This window comes from Lutra lutra, chromosome 2 (assembly GCF_902655055.1).
Source record: "Lutra lutra chromosome 2, mLutLut1.2, whole genome shotgun sequence".
NCBI lineage: Eukaryota > Metazoa > Chordata > Mammalia > Carnivora > Mustelidae > Lutra > Lutra lutra.
In genome coordinates, this window is record NC_062279.1 from 147,870,356 (window position 1) to 147,893,410 (window position 23,055).

At 40.9% G+C, this 23,055-nt stretch overlaps 1 protein-coding gene across 1 annotated transcript in view; it reads right to left on the reverse strand.

Moving 5' to 3' along the window:
* Nucleotides 1-18,722, reverse strand: part of LOC125093545 (cytokine-dependent hematopoietic cell linker-like) — a 194,307-nt gene extending 175,585 nt beyond the window's left edge. Inside the window, exon 1 of the mRNA XM_047718888.1 lies at nt 18,698-18,722. The gene's annotated coding sequence lies outside the window, so the exon portion shown is untranslated. The remainder of the gene's footprint in view (nt 1-18,697) is intronic.
* Between the last annotated feature and the right edge of the window lie 4,333 nt (nt 18,723-23,055).

The following is a 23,055-nucleotide window of genomic DNA, read 5'->3' on the forward strand; positions in this document are numbered from 1 at the left end:
CTGGTAAGGAGTGGTGACATCATCCACACACATACAAATCTGCTAGGGGTTGTTTGCCAAACAGTTTTGCCGGGGGTTAAAACACTGTGGTATTTTTAAATCATGCAGGCAAAATCACTCCCTCTCTGTGCAGGAGCTGAATCATTGCCAGGGTTGCTAAATTGGCAGGGCAAAGGGCCCTACACCATCTGTCCTCACATTGGTTGAATTTAGGTCTTGAAGTGAGAATCGGATTAAGAAAAAAGAAAACATCATGAACAGCACAGAACAATCCTTGATAGGTTTTGCTTAGCACGTGGCACAAACGATGGTTAGGGGAGACAGTGGAGCAAGGCAGGACTTAGAATAGAAGAGAAGGAGGCAAAGCTTAACACCAAAAATGGAATTGGACCTTTGGCTTTTAAATGGAGACAGGGCTTTTAGCCTTTCATTCTCTCTCTCTGCCTTTTTCTTAATTTTTTTCTTTTCTAGAAGGAAGGAGAAGGAAACTAAAATTGCTTTTCTGTCTTTAAGACAAATAGGAATAACCATAGCTGTCATAAGTAGGATAATTACAATTTTTAGATTATTTTCCCTTTTAAAAAGAAAAAAATATATATTTATTTATTTTAGAGAAAGCAAGAGAGATCGGGGGAGGGTCAGAGGTAGAGAATCTTTAAGCAGACACCCTGCTGAGTGTGGATTCCACATGCAGGGCTCTATCCCAGGACCCTGAGATCATGACCTGAGCCCAAATCAAGAACTGGATGCTTAACTGACTGAGCCACCCAGGCACCCTGCTTTTCTGAACGTTTTCTTCATTTACATCTTAGTCTGTAATGCACCTACCACTCAGCATAATTTTTGGAGATTCAAAGCAGTTAAGTTACAAGTGTTGCCTGGATCCTGCAGCTGAGAAACGTGGCAAGGACAAACCTGGGTCTCTAACCCTCAAGCCACTTGCCCCAGTCAGTATTGTATCTTTCTTTAAAAGGGGGACTCAGAAGCTCAATGAAGTGAAAATTAGGGGCTCAGTCCACTGTAAACAGTTGTGAAGCTGGCAGTCCTGTGACTTGGATCATTTTAAGGCTGGAGTTATAGAGTCCATGCTACCATCCCTGTGCTGGGAACCTTCTATGACTTAGGGGTTTTCTAAGGAATAGTAGGAACATGGTTCCTTAATGATCATACATCAAAAATACTAAAAGTATTTTATAGGAGCCAGGGGAAGACTAGTGTCTTTGTTAGTTTGGGCTGCTGTAACAAAGTGCCATAGACTGGGAGCTTATCAACAACAGAAACTTATTCCTCACATTCTGGGAGGCTGGGAGTCCTAGATCAGGGCTCCAGAATGGTTAGGGTCTGGTGAGAGCTGTCTTTCAGTTGTAGACTGCCAGTTTCTGGCTGTATTCTCACAGCAGAGAGAGGGTGCAAGCCCTCTAGTGACTATTACAAGAGCACTGATTCATTCCTGGTTCCCCTCACCTACATGAACTAATCTTGTCCTAATCACATCCCAAAGGGGCCATCTACTTGTACTATTGCACTGGGGTGGAGGGTAGGATTTTAACGTATGAATTTTGAGGGGACACAAACATTCAGTCCATTCCAAATATAATCCTAAGAAGAAGCTTGTAGGAATGAAAGAATTCTATAGTACTTTAGAGAGAGAACAAAGAGGGTGTTCCTCGACAGTGGGGTTTGTCCCTTTTGGAATCTGCCATAGTGAAGATCCCTGGGCACAGAGTAGGTTCTCAATGATATAGACTCCATGCAGCCTGGCCTTGATCTGTGTTGTTTAAGCTCTGTTCTGGCACCTGAAATAGTACTTATGCAGCCTTGTAGATTAGCAAAAGGAAAGAGAAAATAAAGTGTTAAATAGGTTTGATGCCAAATAACTTGAATACTAAGCTTCCACAAGGTTAGTATTAGGTTTTAGATGAAGGCATGTCTTCTGTACTGAGCAATTGCTCAATATGGATTGAATATACTATAATCAATTGATTAGGTGATGGGGTTTTCATAATAGGCCTGTGAGTGTATATGTACTAGAATTTCAGTTGGGAAGTAGAACCAGTTCTAGGGTATCAAAGAAGCTGTTGGGTTGCAAGGCTGCTGCTTTATTTGGTTCTTCTTGAGCTTGGTCTATTGTAGCAATGGATGTGAAAGGGATGAGCATGTGTGAGAAGCAATGTGATAGTGATTCTGATGGTGTGGATGGTAGAAAACACTCAGGAGTGAAGGTTAGATATAATTAAAGAATGGATTTGCTCAGTGACGTTTTGATTTTAGAGCCTGCTGGGGGTTGAACTGTGTCCTCCCTAAAGAGATATGTTGTAATTATAACCCAAGTATATCAGAATGAAAGCTTTTTTAGAAATGGGTTCTTTGTAAATGCAACCAATTTAAGATGAGTTCCTTTAGGTGTTCCTAGCCAATATGACTGGTGTTCTTGTAACAGGAGGATAGACACACAGAAAGGAGAATGCCATGTTAAGACTCAGCGATGCACTGGGAGAAGATGACCATATGAAGATGAAAGGAACGATCTGAGTGATGTGGCCACAAGCCAAGGAAGCCTGGGCCAGTAGAAGCTGGCAGAAGGAAGGAAGGATCCTATGCTATAGGTTTTGGAGGGAGCAAAGTCTTACTGACACCCTGATGGAAGACTTCTGACCTCCAGAACTGAAAGAGAAGACATATATGTGGTTGTAAGCCACCTAGTTTGTGGTACATGTTATAGCACCCCTAGGAAACTAATGTAGAGATATACATTTATAACTTTAAAACACCATTATTTCAAGAACTTGCATGACCAGTTCCAAACCCCATTTATCCTCACTGAAACAAAGTTTTTATTATTTGATTTAAATACATGATCTGAGGTTTTTCAGGAATGCAAATATGATAGATCATGTTCATGTGTTGTAGTGAGGAGTCCATGGCTTTAAATGCAGGTGGCCAGAGATCCTGTGTAGTACTAGCAGTTGTAATTTCTCTTTAATTAGTACCTGAGATAATGTATTCAAGTCTTCTAGGCATTTCAACAGAAAGACTGCCCTGTCTTGGTGTACCAGCTCCTCTAGTCTTTGTTCTTGGTTATGGGGGATGTGGGGAAACCATCACTGAACTATCTATCCTCCAGGACCCTACAGTTGCCACATCAGAATAAACACCAACAGCACAAATACAGTGCAATAAAATTTCTTTTGCTGACTGTGCAAGATTCCCAAATTCTATTTAACTTCTATCCAACCAGGTGGGACTGAGTGTGGGACTTCAGCTTACATTAACACCACTAGACTACATCTTGGGCAAGATGGTGAAGAATATGTTCACTCACACTGGTTGGATATCTGTATACCCCCAGGTACTATGTGTATGCTGTTTTGGGTAAGCATGCTGTTTTGGGTAAGCACTGGTACAGCTTCTCAAGGTGGACATCATCCCTATAAAAAGAAGGAGATTGACTCTCTGAGAGTTTAGTATTATCAAACCAGATAGTCTTTGGATCCAGGCTTGCCCTAACTCACACCTTACTGAATTGAAACCTCTACTTACTATGCTTTTCCTCCCAGACTAAACTCCATGTCCTTCCCATGCCTGCTTCTATTTATGCCCCTGCTGACCCTGCAGGGCCTTCTGAATCTTATTGCGACAGAAGTAAGAGATAAGAAGGAGGAATGAGGTCCTTCCCCCCAAGTCACATACTCAAGGCTCTCTTCCATCTCTCTCCCAGTCTGGTCCAGGGCCACTTTCCAGGCATGTGGTTTTCCAGTCCATCTTGTCCAAAATGGAGATGCATGTGGTGAGAATAGGGGAGTTTCCAGCTCTGAGTTTAATTTGATAGCCCACAGAATTCATTCCCCCTGGCTGTCTTTGAGGACTTCATTTTGTCCTGGTCCATAGACATTCTTCCCCTGGAATGGGGTAAGATGGGGTAAGGAAGAAGTTGACCATGGACTCTGTATCAGATGGCTTTTATGTGCCACCACAGGTCCTTTTGGCCATCTGTCAGGACCCAGCTCTGGCTACAGTCATATTCTACGTGAGCTTCATCAGCCACCTCTGCTGCAACTATTCCACATCTACTTCACAAAATGAATACCAGCACCCAGTCTGGTATTCATTACTTGAGCCTCTTACCTCCAGTGCTGAGCACCTCACTTGCCACTGAAGCATGAGGTACTGCGGTGCTCACTTAAACCTATGCAGAACCCAAATGGAAGCACATGGAGTTAAAATGCTTAGGGAATATTGGGAAATATAAGCTGGCAGATAAGCTTTTCCCTTTCATTCCCCCAAAAGGACTGTCTAGGAATCAGTGGTTTTTGAGGGCCCTAGGAAGATAGTACCATGTAATAGAGGAATGGAACACTTACTTGGGCATGATAAAAAAATGCTCAGCTAGCTCAGTGTCACTTATCACACTAGGTCTCCTTCCTAACCTATCATATTCCCATGTGCCTTCATTCCAGCTTCCCTAGGATCAAATTTTCTAGTGAAGAGCCCAACCATTAATGCTTTAAGCTCTGTTTTCTGAGGAAAAAAGTTAAGGCAAATTTCCCCTATGATTGATTTTATAGTGTTTTCTCTGAGTCACTTGGGACGCTTGTTAAAAATGCAGATTCCAGGGACCCATCCTATGATTAGAATCTCTGAGTTTTAGGTATAGTGCTGTGCATTCTAAACAAACTTTCCTGGTGACTCTCAGGTACATCAGAGTCTGAAAACTAGTGTTACAGTGTAGGGTAAATTGAAGAAGAAGGGCAAAGTATGTGTCCTTGACATCCTATTTCCCTGGAACTACTGAGAAATGTTAGCTATGGCTTGCAAACCCTCCTATCATCTCCCAAATTATGACACATTTCCTGCCACAAGTGAATGATTCCAGACACATGTGATTGCAAAAGAAATATTAAAGCCCATTCAAGAAAAATCAGTTTCCACCAGCATTTTTCCAAGTGATGGAAAAAAACAATCCTAAAATTTGTATGGAACCAGAAGAAACCCCCAGTTTGCTAAGAAAATGTTGAAAAAGAAAAACAAAACTGGGGGCATCATGTTGCTTGATTTTAAGCTTTACCTCAAAGCTGTGATCACTGAGACAGCATGATACCTACACAAAAACAGACACATAGACCAGTGGAACAGAGTAGAGAGCCCAGATATGGACCCTCAACTTTAATCTAATCTTCAACAAAGCAGAAAAAAATATACAGTGGAAAAAAGACAGACTCTTCAATAAATGGAGCTGGAAAAATTGGACAGCTATGTGTAGAAGAATGAAACTCAACCATTCTCTTACACCATACACAAAGATAAACTCAAAATGGATAAAAGACCTCAATGTAAGGAAGGAATATATCAAAATCCTAGAGGAGAACATAGACAGTAACGTCTTTGACATCGGCCACAGCAACTTCTTTTAAGACATGTCTACAAACGCAAAGGAAACAAAAGAGAAAATGAACTTTTAGGACTTCATCAAGATCAAAAGCTTCTGGAGATGAACCATGAGAGACTGTGGACTTGGAGAAACAAACTGAGGGATTTGGAGGGGAGGGGGCTGGGGGGTTTGGTGAGCCCGGTGGTGGGTATTATGGAGGGCATGCATTGCATGAGGCACTGGGTGTGGTGCATAAACAATGAACTCTGGAACACTGAAAAGAAATAAAAATTTTTTTTCTGCACAGCAAAGGAAACAGTCAACAAAACAAAGAGACAACCCGTGGAATGGGAGAAGATATTTGTAAATGACACTACAGACAAAGGGCTGATATCCAAGATCTATAAAGAACTCCTCAAACTCAACACTCAAAAAACAGATAACCACATCAAAAATGGGCAGAAGACATGAACAGACACTTCTCCAATGAAGACATGCAACTGGCTAACAGACACATGAATAAATGCTCATCCACTAGCCATCAGAGAGATTCAAATCAAAACCACATTGAGATACCACCTTACACCAGTTAGAATGGCCAAAATTAACAAGACAGCAAACAACAATTGTTGGAGAGGATATGGAGAAGGGGGAACCCTCTCACACTGTTGGTGGGAATGCAAGTTGGTGCAGCCACTTTGGAAAACAGTGTGGAAATTCCTTAAGAAATTAAAAAAAAAAAAAAAGAAAGAAAGCCACCCTATGACCCTGTGATTGCAGTACTGGGTATTTACCCCAAAGATACAGATGTAGTGAAAAGAAGGGCCATCTGTACCCCAGTGTCCATAGCAGCAATGGCCACAGTCGCCAAACTGTGGAAGGAACCAAGATGCCCTTCAACAGACAAATGGATAAAGAAGATATTATCCATATATACAATGGAATATTATGTCTCCATCAGAAAGGATGAATACCCAACTTTTGTATCAACATGGATAGGACTGGAGGAGATTATGCTGAGTGAAATAAGTCAAGCAGAGAGAGTCAATTATCATATGGTTTCACCTACTTGTGGAGCATAAGGAATAGCACAGAGGACATTGGGAGAAGGAGAGGAGAAGGGAGTTGGGGGAAATCGGAGGGATAGATGAACCGTGAGAGACTGTGGACTCTGAGAAACAAACTGAGGGTTTTGGTGAGGAGAGGGGTGGTGGGTTGGGTGAGCCTCGTGGTGGGTATTATGGAGGGCACATATTGAATGGAGCACTGGGTATAGTGCATAAACAATGAATCTTGGAACACTGAAAAAATAAAGTTTAAAAAAGAAAAAAGAAAGAAAAGTCAGTTATGTAGTCATCAGAGGCTACCACATAGATTCAGGGCAGTAATCTCAGTGACACTGGATTGGCCCCAGGCCTTCATCCATCCCAAAGTTAACCATGAGGAATTGCTGAGCCTTAGTATAATTTATTTAACATCTAAAATCTGAAGACATGGATATTTCGGCAAAACTAAGACAATCTTCTAAAAGTCTGCCCAACTGATTTAATTAGGAAAGTCTCTGCAGAATAAGGGTTGGAGTTGCCAAGAAATTTCAGTCCATCATCTCTCTTTGTGAACAAAAGAAACCACGATAGTGTTTGCAAGTATTTGTGTAGTGAAAACAAAATTCCAGCAATAAATGACTTGTGAGGGAGAAAAGCATTTCACCTACTTTCTCCCAAATAATTCACTCTCTAAGTTCAAGGGTCCAACAAGAAGGGCTTCTCACACTCAAACACATTCTTCATGTAGCTAGCAAGGCAACTGAGTTTGTACATGGCGCTTTTACTTTAAATTTTGTCTTTGCTGGCTCCTTTTCAGCAAAGCTACCTAATGTGGCAGGTGAAGAATGAACTAGGGGTCACACAGAAATGGCTTCAAAACCCAAGTTGGGGGGCGCCTGGGTGGCTCAGTGGGTTAAAGCCTCTGCCTTTGGCTTGGGTCATGATCCCAGGGTCCTGGGATCGAGCCCCATGTGGGGCTCTCTGCTCAGCAGGGAGCTTACTTCCCTTCCTCTCTCTCTGCCTGCCTCTCTGCCTACTTGTGATCTCTGCCAAATAAATAAAATCTTAAAAAAAAAACCAAAACCCGACTGACTTATTGAGGAGATGCAACATGGGGGGTTGAGGGGGTAGGAGAAGAGTAAATGAAACAAGATTGGATTGGGAGGGAGACAAACCATAAGTGACTCTTAATCTCACAAAACAAACTGAGGGTTGATGGGGGGAGGGGGTTGGGAGAGGGGGGTGGGGTTATGGATATTGGGGAGGGTATGTGCTATGGTGAGTGCTGTGAAGTGTGTAAACCTGGAGATTCGCAGACCCGTACCCCTGGGGATAAAAATATATGTTTATAAAAAATAAACAAAATTATTAAAAATAAATAAATAAATAAATAAAATTAAAAAAAGAAAAAAAAAAAAAAAAACCCAAGTTGGCTCTTCACTATCTTGGGAACATTGAGCAAACTCTTCTTTGTGTCTAAATTTTGGTCTACTTATTTCAACAATGGACACTTTGCTTTAGCTTTTGTAGGTTGTGAGAATAACAGGAAGCTAATTATAAAAGGGCATGGCATGGAATAGGAATTTAAGAAATGGTCATTAAATGCCATTGTCATCTCATCCTTATGGTGACCAAACTGGGATAAGATGACAGTAACAAGACATGCATCTATGGAATTATTGACTGTTTTGTGTTGATTTGTGTGATATAAGTAGGACTATGTGGATAAAAGCTGAAATAGGCATTTTTTTCCCACTCAGAATTAAACTGAAAAACAGGAGTGTTAACTTGGATGGTGGGTTGAGTGATCACAGTCTAAGTAGGTAGGACTAGAAGTCAGAAGTCCCTGGTGGAGATGGTGGTGTTGCTGGTAGCGGGTTTGAACTACATAAGACTTAAGGCAAATTCCAAGCCAATATGTCTAGGGTTTCAGGAGCATATCATTTAGAAGAAATTTGAAAACATGGTTTTAGCTTCTAGTGTACTTTGAGAGCAAAATTTCATACCTCAGTTGATTGTTTGGCCCTTGCACCCACGTAATACCTAGACCAAATTATGCCTTCAGTAAATGTTAGTTGAAAAGTGAATATGTAAATGTATGAATGGATGACTAATGGAAAAATAAAATCTGATAATATATATAAGACAGGTTTAGTCATATTTCTGAAAATCTGTGAAGCTAATTTGGTACTTGGTATTCTCTGCTTTTTCCTCCCACACTAAGACCCACCTGTCTCTTGATGGAACACCTTCCCAAATCCTCCTATTTCTCAGATAATTCCACCTCCTAACTGAAATCTTTAAGGAAGGGTCAGGGAACACTATTCAGCTTATGTTGTGATGGAACTCTTATAGACCCTCATTGGGATAGTTCATTATATATGTCAATTTGACTGAGGCATGGAGTACCCATACATTTGGCTAAACATCTTTCTGGGTGTATCTATGAGAATGTTTCTGCATGAGATTAAAATGGGAATCAGTAGATTGTGTAAAGCAGACTGTTCTTCCCAAAGTGGTTGGGCCTCATCTAATTAATCACTTGACTAGAAGAGAAGAATGGCTGAGTAAGAAGGAAATCTTTTTGCTTAACTGTTTGAGGTGGGATATTAGTCTTTTCTAGCCTTTGGACTTGGACTGAAACATTGTCTCTTCTTGAGTCTCCAGACTTCCAGCTTTCAAACTGGAACCGAAGCCATATACTTTCCAGCTTCTCAGGCCTTTGGATTCAGTCTGGAACTACGCTTTCACTCCCCTGGATCTCTGTCTTGCTCATAGCACATTTTGGGACTTTTTTTTAGCCTCTGTAACTATGTGAACCCATTTCTTATTATCCATCTCTCTGTCTGATTTTGCAGAACTCTTGACTGATACATCATGTATAAAGTATTTGTATTTCAATAGGAATTAGAGAAGAAACAGGTTTGGCAAAGGGAAGAATGTCTAGTTATGGAATTTAAGGAATGAGGTGGAAGTGAAGGTGCTGACTTCGTGGGTAAAGAAGATGAACTGCAATGATGATCAAATGAGATTGTCTACATAATGCATCCAATGTCATAATACTCAGTAAATGCTACGACACTGATATGATTATTCTACAGGAAACTGAAGGTCATTCTCTAGGAAGCTGAAGTCACTGTGGTTAAATCTAGGAAATCTGGAAAGGAATCCAAGCAGTCCAACTCCAAAGCCAAAGATATGTTCATGGTGATTTTATAGAGACCCTAGGATTATCCATTACTTTGCCTGAATGACGTAAGTGGGTTCCCATTATACATCCACAGTGCTTCACAATCTCCAAAAATTTAGCACTCATTACCTCATTCAAACCTCAGAACCTGACTTGTGATGTAGATACTATTTTTAATTTTACAGATAAAGAAGCTTGAGACTCAGCTAAGTTAAGAGACCTGTTAATCATGCAGCTTGAATGCATTGACCGACCATATTGGGGCTCAGACTTCCTGACTCTAAGCCGTGTGCATCACCCCTTATTCAGAGATGAATAAAAGAGCCGAGATTCTTACTGGAGCTGTTGAGGCAACAAGCATGGGTGGAGAAAATTACCTGAAAAAATCTTCTTTCGTAAAGTAAAAGAAACATGCCTTTGTGTAAACAATGCAAACACCATTGCAGAATATATGCATGGTGTATATATATAATTACACAGAGGCTTTGCATTTAGAAATTGTATCATTCAACTCTTTTATTTCCTAAAACATTTCAGCAAATTGTGATGATTCCAACTTGCTGTAAAATGGTGATCATCTTTTTTTTTTTTTAATTTAAATTCAAGTTAGTTAACATATAATGTATTATTAGTTTCAGGGTAGAGTTCAGTGATCAGTCAGTTACTTATAACACCCAGTGCTCATTACATCAGTTGCCCTCCTTAATTCTCTTTACCCAATTACTCTTCCCCCTCCAACTAATTTGCCTCCAGCAACCTTCAGTTTTTTCCTATAGTTAAGAGCATCTTACAGTATTATCTTTTGCACCTGTAAGAGGTTTTAGCAGCTCTACCTTTTGCCTAGTTATAATTTGTCTAAGCCCTCAATGAATTCTTCATTTTTAAAATGAGGATTCCATGGGGCTATCACCATCCAACTTTTCTGGACATGAATAAGATACATATTTTTCATTTTTCTCTCAATACTTTGACAAGGAAATGCTTAAAATCATGCTACAGATTTTGCAAGCAGAAGTTGTCTATTTCAGGTCTGGTTGTATTTACTGCCTGTGGACATAAAGTATAATCCTCTTCTTAAAACTACTCCTTCCCTTGCTTCTTTTTTACCAGTGTGGTTGAAGTTCCCACATAACATAATATATATTATATATATAGTATATAACATACACTGCATAACATAAATATCATGTCCTGGCCATTCTCTATCAGGTTCTTTATGTGAGAACACAGCTGAAAACTGGCATTATTTGTTAGGACTGCAAATCTCCACTGAGCTTCTGGTCCTTGCCGTGTTCTGTGCTAGATGTTGGTGGGATGGATAAAACCCAGTCCTTGCTCTCAAGGAACTTGCAGTGAGGTGAGTGACTGAAAATAGACAAATTGTTTGGTGAATGAACAAATAAAAGATATGCATAAGGGGTTTGTGGAGAAAGCTGGTAATGTGCAGGAGTTGATCATAATAAAAACTCACATAGTGCTTGCCACGGGTTACCATATGTTTACCTCACAGAGTTATTGTGAGGACAAGAAAAGCTAATATATGTAAACATACCATCATCCTTATTTTGTAGATGGGGGAACTGAGGCATAGAAAAGCAGTAGTGTGAGGTCACCCTACAGGTATGGGGGTTGAGATTTCAATCCAGGTAGACTGGTTCATACACTTAGCTGTCATCCTCTCAGCTGGTGGTCAGGGGAAGAGTGGTTAACCAGGGGGAGCTGGGAAGCAGATTCTATGAAGAAAGAATTGTCTATTCAGAGGCAGAGGGGACTGCAAAGATGAGGGAGTGTTGGAGACCTACAGCTTGGGATGCTTGTGAAACACAAGTATAAAGACACATACGACAAATGTAAGGTTAGACTTGTCAGCATATTTATCTAGCTCCTTCCAGATAAACACTTCCCTGTTGTATTCTGAAGACAAGAAGCCATTGAAAATGGGTGCCCAGCTGGCTTAGTCATTAAGCATCTGCCTTCAGCTTAGGTCATGACGCAGGGTCCTGGGATGGAGCTCTGCATCAGGTTCTCTGCTCAGCAGGAAGCCTGCTTCTCCCTCTCCCACTCCCCCCTGCTTGTTTTTCCTCTCTCACTGTCTCTCTCTCTGTCAAATAAATAAATAAAATCTTTTTTTTAAAGAAGCCATTGAAGAATTTTACAAAGAGGAGTGCCATGATCTGATTTCCATTTTCCATGAGGTCATTTGGAAGAGGTGTGAAGGAAAGTATCTAGAACACTTTGAAAAGTATATAGAACATTCAGTGAAGTATATAGAGTCTCTAATATCTAGGAAAGTATATATTTAGAGAAGAGAGAGGGGATCTAAAGCAAAGAGAGCAGCAGGGAGACTCTCACAATCATCTAGGTGTAAGGGGACAGAAAGATGGTGTGGGCAGAAAGAGCAGACTGCCAAGATGGACTAGAAGGCTTGGAACTGATGGGCTAGTCAGGTGAAGAGGAAGATGCTGAGAACTGTGGCCAAGTTGAACATATCTATAGGAACATATTAGATGGAGCAGGCAGGAGGAAGATGGCATTGTTTTGGAGGGCTGGAGGTGCTTGGACATGTGCCTGGGATGATATGGGCACATTACAGATGAATATGGTAGGGACCAGCACCTGGAGGGAGGGTCTGAGAGATGGCACTCTGGATAGAAGTGACTAGGGGCTTCTCACAGGGTATTTAATGATTTGGACAACTGGCTATATCTCAAGAGAGGAGGTACTGTAGGATTTTACAGGGCAGTGCAAGTCCTGTTAACATCATCCATTTGCACCACCATTTCTTGGACATGAGTCTGGAATTCTGCTTCCAGTCAAGTCTTATTCTTGAGTTGTGAAAGTTATTAACCATAATTGAATTATTATTTAACAAAACATCTAGAATAGTGCCTGGAACTTACTCTTAGCTGTACGAGTACTTATTCAACAAAATAAGTAAATGAACTCCCATCTAGATGGCATCTGAGCTTTCTCTTCTTGCTCTGTATATATTGGGCCTTGGGCAGGAAACAGAGAGAAGCCTGAGGAGGATCAGCATCTTAGAAATGAACTGAAGAAGATTATTAGAAGTACCATCCAAAGACTAAGAAGAACATCAGCAAAAGCTCATGTCACATTAGGCACATTTCTTCAAGGAGATGGTGTCAACAGGGCAGAACCCAGGTGACAGAAAAATTAAGTTAAAGATGGCAAGTGACTTATTAGGTTTGGAATCCACCTCAAAGATGAGAGTTGGCATGCACCTTGTGGGATTATTAGTGATAATTATTGGAATGTTTATCTTGTAGGCTTGCACATTCAGCTTTGAACCAGGAGCCACAGGCATTAACTACCTCACTAGCCCACATGTTGTAAGTGGCTACTTTCCATTTCATTAAGTGTTTTAATAATCATTTAATGAGCTCCTAATATGTGCCAAACAGGACAGACAACATCTCATAAAGGAGACATATATTTATGTGTGTGTTCAATGTGTAAGCATAACTAGTTATGTCCTCTGCTCTCTGCTGACATGGTTCTTGCCTGAAATCCATTTGTTTTCTGGATTTTGCACTTCTCAGTATAATTGATGGAGAGAGACACTGAAACTATCCCTCTCCCCCAGTTAGACTCTATGCTCCAAGAGAGTAGGGTTGACTGGATCTGCACATCCCATGTCTAAGCTCCTGGCACATAAACACAGAACAATTTTCATAATTTCAGGAAATGCAATGAAGAAATAGTACCATGTTCTTTGAGAGCATGCAATGGGGGAGACATTATATAAAATGAGGGAGTGGGGGCTCCTGCGTGGCTCAGTGGGTTAAAGTCTCTGCCTTCTGTTCAGGTCATGATCCCAAGGTCCTGGGATTTAGCCCCACATTGGGCTCTCTGCTCGGGAGGGACCCTGCTTCCCTCTGACCCCTGCCAACCTCTTTGCCTACTTGTGATCTCTGCCTGTCAAATGAACAAATAAAATCTTAAAAAAATAAAATAAAATGAGAGAGTGACCACCAAAATTCATAACAGCAGTGTCACAATACCAAACTATGGAAGGAGCTGAGATGTCCATCAACAAATGAATGGATAAAGAAGATGTGGTATATATAGGCAATGGAATACTACTCAGCCATAAAAAATGAAATCTTGCCATTTGCAATGATGTGGATGGAATTGGAGGGTAGTATGCTAAGTGAAATAAATCAACCGGCAAAAGACAATCATGATTTCACTCATGTGGAATTTAAGAAACAAAACAGAAATATAAGGGAGGGGAAGGAATAATGAAATAGAGATAGAGGGAGAGACAAACCATAAGAGACTCTTAACTCTCGGGAACAAACTGAGGGTTACAGGATGGGAAGTGGGTTGGGGGAAGGGGAATGGATGATGAGCATTAAGGAGGGCACTTGGTGTAATGAGCACTGGGTGTTATATGCAACTGATGAGTCACTGAACTCTACCTCTGAAACTAATGAAACACTATATGTTAATTAATTGAATTTAAATTAAAAAAAAAAAAAAAGGAGAGGTGACCAGAGAAGAAATCCCTAAGGAGATAACAGCATAAGTGACATTTGTAGGAGGAAGAGGAAGGTAGCTAAAGAGAGGAAGGGTATTCTAGGGAGTAGGGTAGCAGAAGACCCCCCCCCCCAGGTGAACAGAGTTAGCTGCATTACATCTTTCTCATGCCAAATAGTAGTTTCCTTTAAGCTTCTGTAAAATGCCATTTCAGGAAATTATGTTTTCTGTTTTGTAAAATGACTCATAAAAGAGCTATTTTGTTGTCATTGGCATTAAAAATAAATTCAGAATAAAATAACTTGGAACCATGTTTATTTTCATCCTTGATCTTTTATATGAAATGATGGAGCAGCAAGTTTAATTTTTCTTCTGCTGTTTTAAAAATGGATTTTTTTTTCCCTTGCTGGTTAATGTCAGCTGCCAACCTTGAGCTCCTGGGGATGGTGCTGCCTTCAGCTCTCTTCCCTCCCTCCATGGTCAAACCATACTCTGGAGGAGATCCATGTCCATCACCCAGGTTGGGCAGGGGAAAGCTGCTAAGATAGCACCCACTCCCCATTCCAGCTATGACATATTTTCTCAGAGAAGGTGGTATGGATGGAGTCTCTGTACACACGGGGTCCAGCCTCCCTGTGTCTGACATTCCAGACACTCTACTTCCGAGCTGTGGGTTTGGGGAAGAGTTAACTCTGAACTTCAGATCCCTGAACTGGGAAATAAATGACATGATTACATAAAGTGTCTGGTAAAATGTCTGTCACACAGTTGGTTTGCAGGGAATATAAACTAAAACAGACCTACTCCCTATTGGTTTTCCTACCTTTCTTAAATTCATCTCTAAAGGTGTCCATCTGGACTTGAGATTTCTTAGCCCCATGAAGAATGGAAGGATCCCCCAGCAAACTTATTCAGATGAACATGGGATCAGTGGTATATGCTTGATCATTAGAAATGTTTCTGGGGTCAGAAATCAGGGCATCCTCAATCAGATGGTATTTGCCATGTAGATTTTTTTCTTGAACATTTGTCCATGGGGGGGGGGCGCTGCATGAGAGGCTTAAGGGGAAGGGACTGAACTCTAGCGAATGGAAGACTTGGTGAAACAGCACTCTCCTTGGGGATATCAAGGACTCCAGTGCCTAAGTTGGACCAAGGTGGTCAGTGTGGTATCTAAGTGTATAGAGGAATAGAATGGTTTGGCTCAAGTGCAGGAGGTGGGTGTAGAGGATGTGCCTTCATGAAGCAAAGAACCACCAATAGTAACAGGGTAGAAAGAATGGGGTCTGAAGGCTGAAACTCCTTCTCCCATAAGTATAGAGAAAGAATTGAACACAACACATGCTTACATGTTAGGACCCATTGGTCCTTCCTCAGTTGGTAGGACCTTGGGAAATACTAGTTACACCTAGACACTGTATTGCTTTTTTATTTGTTGTTATCACAAATTGCCAAAAACTTAGTGGCTAAAACAATGCAATGTTATAATCTAAGGGTTTCAGGGTCAGAAGTCCAAACTGGGTCTCACTGGGCTAAAATTCAAGTGAGGGGAGGGCTGTGCTCCTTCAGGAGGTTCTATAGGAAAATTTATGCTCTATCCTTATGAGCTTCTAGAGGCTGCCCCTGGTTCCTTGATACATGGCATCTCCCTCATCTTCAGCAGTGTAGGGTTGAGTTTTCTCAAGTGGCATCCCTCTGACCCTCTCTCCCACCTCCCTCTTCCACATTAATGATTCTGTCATTACATTGGGCCTACCCATATAATCTGATGATCTCTCAGTTTTAAGGTCAACTGATGAACAGTCTCATTCCATCAGCAACCTTAATTCCCCTTTGCTACATAACACAAAAACACATTTACTGTTGCTGGAAATGAGGACATGGCTATCTTTGGCACTGTCACACAAAATCAAATGTGCTGTTTACATTAGGTAAGGGGCATTGGACTAATTTCAGAAGCCATGGGTTCTGGTTTTGGTGTCACTGTTCATGAACTGTGTGAGCCAGTGAGTCATTTAGTTGGATGGCTCCCTATTTATTCGCCTGTGAATCAGTAGCCTTGTCTGCTATGGGAAGCAGGAGAAAACATGAAAGGAGTAGATCTGTGATAATGTTTTGTTTTATTCTCTAAAGGGATTAACATAATTGCATATTTCTAAACATACTCTAGGGAGTTCCCACCAAAAGGGAAGAACATGGGTAACGGGTATAGTGGAATGCCCACTAGTCTCAAAATCTCAGAGTTCTAGCTGAGTGTGTCTTAGGGAAGGTCACCCCTTTTCTGCTTCTCATTTGGGCCTTCCATAGAATAGTCATGTAAAGTCTGAATTCCTGGACCTCCAGTGCCCTCCCAAGGATTGTGCTTCTATTATGGTAAATTTAAGGATAAAGGGGCCCACATAGGAGACCTTTAGAAACCATCTCAGAATTTTTTTCTGTGTTGAGTTGACTCCACACAGAAATTCCCAGCCAAGGGTCACATGGCAGGACTCCCTGGTTTATGAGCAGGATGCCAACATAAACATTAGGGTTTCAGTGGGCAAGGGTCAGACTCTGTTTCAATCCCTCCTGAGGCATCTGAAAATATCCAGAGCTGGGATCAGCTATGGGAACCTGAGGGGCAGAAGAAAGCGCATGGCATCTTGTGAGACCTCAAAGAAGGGGGTGAATGACTTGTCAGATTTTCATTTTAAGGTGATCACTCTGATGGCCATATACAGGAGGGCTTAGACTGGATAAAACAGAATATTGGCTTTTCAGGATATTGGAGAAAATCTTAAGTTTTATGAAAAAGATCAAGACCCCTTATTCCTAGACTTTAGAGTATCACAGAAAGAAGTCACATATCACAGGTTAAAGGAGGAGAGACCAAGATTCTACTCAGGACTGCCAAAATGCCATGAAGACTATTTCTATGATTATGTTATAAAGCTGTCTTTCCAGAGTTTTTATTTCCAATGAAGTGGTCTATTGAAAAACCTGGTTTTACAAGTCAGTTTAGATGAACACAGGAAGCAGCATTAAAATACTCTACATAAGCAAGGATACTCACTTAATAGTTTTAGTAAGTAAGCTTTATATTAATAAGATCCCCTTAATCACAGATAGTGGTATGGTATCAGACAAGAATCATGAGTTTTGAGAATGAGACTTATATTCTGTATTCCCATTTGTAAAATATAGTCCTTGGGAGACTCAAAAAATGTTGTTCACTGGAAGATACTTTACATAAAATATCTATGAAGCTGGGGCGCCTGGGTGGCTCAGTGGGTTAAGCCACTGCCTTCGGCTCAGGTCATGATCTCAGGGTTCTGGGATCGAGCCCCACATCGGGCTCTCTGCTCAGCAGGGAGCCTGCTTTCCCCTCTCTCTCTGCCTGCCTCTCTGCCTACTTGTGATCTCTCTGTCACATAAAAAAATAAAATTAAATTAAAAAAAAATCTATGAAGCTGATGTTTATTGAGTACCACCATAAAACCCAATAGTTAACTATGTCCAGACTCCATACTCAGGAATTTTCTAGTTTAATCATTAGAGCTGCAATGTGAGGGCGGTGTGATTACTATTGCTACTTTATAGGTGAAGAAATGGGAGTCTTCAGGAGATTAAATCATTTTCCCAAGACCTCACAGCTAATTTCAAACTTGAATTTTTCTGACTCGGAAACTCTTATTTCTGAGTTTGATGACATCGGTAGATTGATAGCAAAAGAAGTCATGATTCTCACCCCCTTCTTATCAGTTGGGCTCTTGCAGCATGATTTCCCTGTTCCTCCTCTCAAATGGTGAAATCTACTTCCCTACCCCCCCAAATCTAAGCTGTCTCAAGAATCCTCTGCCAGTAGAATGAAATGGAAGTATGTGCCCGTTTCAAGCTTAGGCCTCAAGAAACCTTGCATGCATTCCTTAGGTCTCTTAGAATGCTGTCAATTAGCCCATTGGCTTAGTAAGCTCAAGCTGTATAACAAAATAGCAATGTGGGTTTAGACAACAGGCATTTATTTCTCACCGTTTTGGAGACTAGAAGTCAAGGTGCTGAATGATTTGGTTCCTAGCGAGAGTCCTTGTCCTGGTTTGTAAATGACACGTGTCCTCACATGGTAGAAGGAGACATGTCTGGTCTCTTCTTCCTCTTAGAGGACACTAGTCCCATCATGGAGTCCCACCTCCTAATACCATCACACTGGGGGTTAGGGCTTCAACATATGAATTTCTGGGGGAACATAGATCACCAAGTAAATAATACCAGCCTAAATTGTGGAAGTTGGGAGGAAACATATGGTCCAGGAGCCCTGCTACCCCAGCTGACACTGCAGACATGTGAGGGCATTCTAGCTCAGTCAGTCTTCATCATATATTCCTGCTGATGTCACAGATGCAGGCATGAACCCAGCTCATAGTAGTACAGTGGGGATTAGATTAGAACTGCCCAGCCAAGTCCAACCCTCCAACTCACAAGCTCAATAAATGTTTATTAAGTCCTTGGGTTGGAATTTATTTGTTATGTAGCATTTCTGATAACTGATGTGATAATCATTTGGTTTAGTATCTAGACTGGATCATTTCTGAAAGGTAATAAGCAAAAGAGAGCTACCTCAGGTCTCCTTCTCTCTGGGAATTAGAAGTCAAGGAAGTGCAGAGATTGAAGTTCTGGGCAGTAACTGCTCCTTGGATTTCTGAGCAGAGGTATGAGACATCAGAAGTGGGTGGTTCTCTGTGGTCCTCAGTCTGAGGGTGATGAGTGATCAGGATGGGCAGGTATGAGAGACTGGCTCATGCTGGGGTGGTCATCCAGCTTCCTGGGAGGAGGGTGAAAGCGAAGCTAGTTAGAATGACCATGCAGAAGGGAAAATTGTGGGCTACAGGAACACTCATAAAGAAGTAAAGGGACACCAGGCTTTTCTGTGTGTTCATTTGGCATGTATTCCTTGATGTAGTCCTTCCAGTGACATGAGCTAATGTGTGTTGGACACTGATTGTGTGTCAGGCCCTATCCTAGCTGATTTGAAGGTGTTAACTCAGTAGTTCATCTTTCCAATACTTCCTTAAAGCAGGCATTGCCTTATCCCCATTTTATGTCCAAAGACACTGTTGTTTGGAAGTGAAGGAGCTTGACTGAGGAGGTGAATTCACTGTACCTTGGAAACAGAATTGTGATGACGTACTCAACTCCAAAATCAGGGTGTTTTTTATTTTTATTTTTTCTCAAACTACTCGGTTCCTCTCAGACACATCGGGTAAGTACTATGAGAGAGGGGCATGCTGCCTCCATTTATACCATCACCTCCTCAAGCTTCCAGCCTGAATTATTATTAATTTTTAATATGGTCCCCTTCACATATTCTCCAGTGTGCAAGGAGAGCATCATTATAGATTAGTTGGGTAGGAAAGCTGACTTGTTTTGAATGTGATACCAGATTCTCTAAGGATGTCTCCTTCTGGGCTTGAGGCCTTTGACTATTAGTAAAGGATGAGTGATATTTAGAGCCCAAAGGCTTGACCTGGACTTGGGTGGTTTCCAACTCACGGTGTGAGGGTCCTAGCCTCTCAGTAAAGAGGAAACTCTATAGACCAATGTAATAGATTCTGAACTTGTGGGCAACCTGCTCTCCTTTCTCTGAATGTGTGAGCTAGTGGTCAAACTTATGTCTGAAACTGTAAAGCATCTTTGCTCTTAACTGCTCTGTTACACTGAAGTTGTGGGCTTTAGGGGCAGCAAGAGTACCGAGCTTCTTTAATGCAGTGCAGGACCTGGTTTCCAACACAACACAAGAACTGTTGGTTCCTTACCCAAAAAAAAAAAGTGCGCTCTGACTCTGATCCTTCAGCTCATGGAAGACCTTCTAGCCTAATACTGCTGAGTCACAAAGAGTGTCTTCACGGAATAGCTCCCAAATAATTCTGAAATATAAAGATATATATTAATCCATAAAACAAGATGTCTCAGAATCCTGGAATAGAGAGTCTTGGAAACACATAATGCTGATATTTTCTTCACCAACTTTTTTTTTTCTTTTGAAAGACTGGTTTAATTCCCTTCAAAAAAGTAAGACATTTTTATACTCCTTCCTGAAACTTTATCAAATTTCAAACATTTTGAGAACTCTGGCTCTGTCCCGGCCTTGTATGGTGGAAGAGTTTCCAGTTGAATAGCTGACCTCGACATTCTGGGTCCCAGATCATCTTCTTTACTATACTAAAGGAAGGATTATTTCTAATGTCTTTTTCGATGCCAGCCACTTGCCGAAGTGTTTACAAAAAAAGTGCTCCAAACCAGTTCTGTGATCTGTCCTATGAAAAGATTTGAAGCTGGAAGAAGTTTCAGAAATACTCTTTGGGATTCCAGAGGTCCATTAGCATATTTAACAGAATGTTGGCTGAGGCACCAGGAGACAATGGATATTGCCTTTCAAAGAAGGTACTAGATCATATGCAGAAAGTTCAAAGTAGATGATCAAAAGCTAGTGGGATGTCACACCACATATGGGAATCAAAAGGGTAGCAGAGTGGAGAGTGAGAGAAGTTTTTTGAATATATATTTTTGGAAAATAATCGCTGAGCTGTGAAACCCTTACACCTCACAAAGAAGAAAGAGAGGAGGTAGGTGTTACTCATATCACACCTGGTGGGGGTGGTTTTTGGCAGGACCACTCAGAGAGTTTTGTGTAAGTCCCCTGCAGTGGGAGGGAGGGTGGTCAGAGTGTTCTGGAATCTGAGTCTTCTTTTACAAATCAAAAGTGTAAAGGGCAGAGCTGATTAGCTGCAAATGAATGAAATGGGGGTTGGCAGTGCTGGGAGGTGGTGTTGGCTGTGCTGGATATCCTGAATTTCTCTGTGAATACTCAATGAGTATTTTTCTAGACAACATCAGTGTTATAAGCAAGAGAGAGCTGGTATGGAGCCATCTTAGCTCCTGACCAAGATGGCACCCAGAAGGGTGAATGACTTCTGAGTCACTCAGCGGGTGAATGACCCGCTGAGCCACCCAGGCGCCCCGACATTTTGCTTTTAATTCATTTATATGCCCTAAGATTTTTTCCTTGCCTTACATCAACATTCCTCTTCAGTTTCAGTATCAGTTATGAAGCAGCCATGTAATTTTTATGCTTATGTTGCATTTTTTAAAGGAAAAAAAATAACCAAAACAATGAACTGCCCGAAATACCTTCAATTAGAAGATCAAACCCATATTCATACTCTTTGCATACTATCAAAGTGGATCTTTTAGATCCTTGATATTTAAATGTACCCGGGCACCAGTAGCATCAGGAAAATCTGAGAGTTTGTAAGAAAAATACAACACGACTGCCTGTCTTAGAACTACTGTGTTGGAATTCTTAAGCCCGTAGAGTTTGAGAAGCACTCTTTTAGATAGCCACGTTGTAGGAGCATGGGATTTATTGTCTGTGTGCGTAACTAGATTTTGTGGCACCCACTCTACACCATTGTCTTGGAAAATATAAGAGCAGAATTGGTTTTAACCCAGCTACTTTGTTTGCAGTGGGTGTAATCCAAACCTGGTTCTCTCATTTAAAAAAAAATGTGGATAGCATATTTTGCTATGACTCTGCAAATTAGACTGTATTCAAATTAATAACATCCATAATGGATCTGGTGTATTATCTGGTTCATACCCACAGTCCACAAGTTCATTTCCAACAGGATAACAGTAAACCAACCATTGTAAAAATAACACTTAATTTCTCTTTCTTCTATCTTTCTTTCCTTCTTCTTTTTTGCTTTAACTTCTGGTTGTTTGGCAATCTCAGCCTTCCAGAGTATAACTAAGAATATTGAATTGTTTAAATTATTTAGTGACACTAAAATTATCAAACCCACAATGAATCAAATCCCCTGCCTGTCACATGGTAGAAGAGACCTTGTCTCCTCAATGCAAGCATCTGGCTCTTGATCTACCCATAACACTGCCAAGCATGGTATTCTCATTTCTAATCCCCCAGAACTTTATAAGTAGGGGTTAGGGATGTGGGAATGGCATCTGTGAGAACAGCACTGGGAGCTTGCAGTTGCCTGGCAGAGAGAAAGCAAAGCTGCCTGCCCCAGCAGCTTAGAATTAGGATCTGAGTCATCAAGAAGTGAATTTCTTTCCTGTGTCTCTATTGTTTGAAAAGGTAGGGAAGTTTTTTAATGATATCTAACCAAAAGTTGAGCATGCAAGATTATTTTTTAAATTGGGATTTCTGAGTGAATGCTGCCAAATCGAGGTTTCAGCAATATTAAAAAATAAGCAGTTTCCATCTGAATTAATTTTCAAGAAGTTTCTTCTTTAAGTGTTAACACTGACAGTTTCCTCACTCAGGAAAACTTCTGTGACTGTCCTCTTGAGACCCTCCTGCTGACTTTTTGTTCTCTGAGATTTGGAATTCTGGTGAAGTCAAGTAAATGGGTTATTAAGAAATACATAAATGTCTCATTTGAGGCCAAATGTGTGAGCTATTTAATCTTTCTATAGGAACCTTGAAAAACGTCCTGAGACTCCTCCTTCTTGGAAGATGGAAGACATGGACTTTGACCTGTTTTTTTCCATTAAGTACAACTAAATGCCCTAGATGTTACATTAACAAAAGTACATGGAAACTCTGAAAGGTGGGGAGATGGTAGGTAGACTGGCTGGAGACTTCTAGACCACCAAAAGAAACAAGGTGGTGAGTCTCTGACTTTTCTTTTTCTTTACATGTCCCAGACTTGGTGCTAAAGAAGCCAGCAACTCAGAAATGCCAACAGGCACAGAAAAACAAACAAACAAACAAACAAAAAACAAAAACAAAAACAAAAAACCAAAAAAAAAAAAAAACAGCCTCAAAAAAGCATAACCTCATTACCCAGAGGAACAGGAAAGAGGCAGGCAACCAAGACAGAAAACATCTAAAAAATAACCACTTTATTGTACTCAAGCACCACAGCAAAGGCTGAGTGGGAAGCTATACTTCT